The sequence below is a fragment of the Haplochromis burtoni genome, unplaced genomic scaffold, assembly GCF_018398535.1.
Source record: "Haplochromis burtoni strain Fernald_Lab_line unplaced genomic scaffold, NCSU_Asbu1 Contig_423, whole genome shotgun sequence".
In the NCBI taxonomy this organism is placed as follows: Eukaryota; Metazoa; Chordata; class Actinopteri; order Cichliformes; family Cichlidae; genus Haplochromis; species Haplochromis burtoni.
In genome coordinates this window covers 62,458-64,105 of record NW_024582784.1, presented here as the reverse complement: position 1 = coordinate 64,105, position 1,648 = coordinate 62,458, and positions in this window count along the sequence as shown.

Genomic DNA, 1,648 nt, shown 5'->3' with positions numbered 1-1,648 from the left:
CAACAAAGAGTAAAGAAAAGCAGTGCAGGAAGATTTATAATCTGGGATCCAAAGGCTCAGTTAGCACCAGATCTGAAACACTTTAGAGAAGGTTTAAAACAATGAGCAGGGTTCATCACACCTCTCCCAAAAAAGAAAGGTCCCACAGGAACCCCCACAAAATCCAATTCAGCAGCACATTTTAAGTTTACTCATTACCTGATTGATAGCGCGCACGTTTGAGATGTCTAATAGCCAGAAATTCTTAAGTGGCTGAATCTTACTGAATGTGTGTGTATATGTGCAAATGTGCATGAACACAGTTTGGCAAACTGGCAAAAGTCCTTTTCAGCTACTACAACGAGTCTGCTATGATACAGCATTAGATCCTCTGAAGAGAGCTGTGTTTACCCTCATAATAGTGTTTAGCTATGGCATACTCCTTGTTTGTTTAAGTGCTCTCTATGTGTGTCCAGTACAAGCTTGACCACCGGTGTATTTGAGCACACAGATAACTGATGTTGTGTTGCAGTTTGTGAACTGTTTAACAGACGATGTCTTTCCACTGTGTGGATGAGTAAAATACATCTGAAGCATCGTTCAGTTTATTTGGCTGAACAATATTGACAAGATGATCCCTAACTGTCTGAGTTCCTTAAAATAATAAGACGGGAAGTTGCTCCAGTATCAGCACTCAGCAATGCTTCAGTCTCTAGAGTGTGCCAGTGTCTGCAATGCATATTGTTAAGCTGCTGATAACAGTGGTTGAATTCAGAGATGAAGGTTAGTCTTTCTGTTTTTCCAGTTGGTTCTGCTCTTCTCCCCTTTTCTGGGAGGCAGTGGGGAGGTAGAGTGTACAGTCCAATCCAGCGGGGAGGTGTGGGAAGCCAGACTGGGCGCCCCCCTTCCAGCTCTCCTCTCTCCTATCTTATCTTACTTACTTGTCTTACGTCTCTCTATCACCTTTTCTGTCCCTTTGAAGAAATGAGGCTCCATAAATTTTAAAGAGGTAAATATTTCTTAGTTGCATTGAATAGATAGAATAAACTGTAGAAAACTAAACAGTAGAAAGAAGAAGAGAAATAAAAATAAACCAGTGACAACCCTGATCAACCCTGGCAGGGCCTCCTTGGATGAGGGTGTCTAGTCATAATGGCTGAAACACCCGATGAATCAAAGGTCCACTACCGATGATGTGTCCCAAATTGTAAAATTATAATATAGATCAGATCTCTAAACCTAACCAAGGAAAAATGGCAGATTAGCTTAGGTCAAAGAACAAAAGTTGAGGCACACAACGATGTGTGCAGCTGGTAAAGTTTCTGGGCTGCTTTTCCTCATAACTGTAACATCTGGTCCTTTTACTGAATAAATCTATTTACACTCACTCAGTATTTCCGATTGCTCACCACAGTATCCAGACCGCTGATCCACAGATTCCTACACAACAAGAAAGAGCAGGTAAGTGTTGTGGCAAGTAATAAAAGGAGCCGTGATTTCACTCACTGCAGTAATGCAGCAACCCAGCACTGACTGAAGCTCAGCCGCTCAATTAAGTAGTGGCTCTTAACAAGGTGATCACAGACATTTGTGTGATTAACCCCGGAGAGCAGTCATTTCGGGGTAGTACCTTAGACCCCCGCGGAGTCATCATTTTGCGTTTCTACCT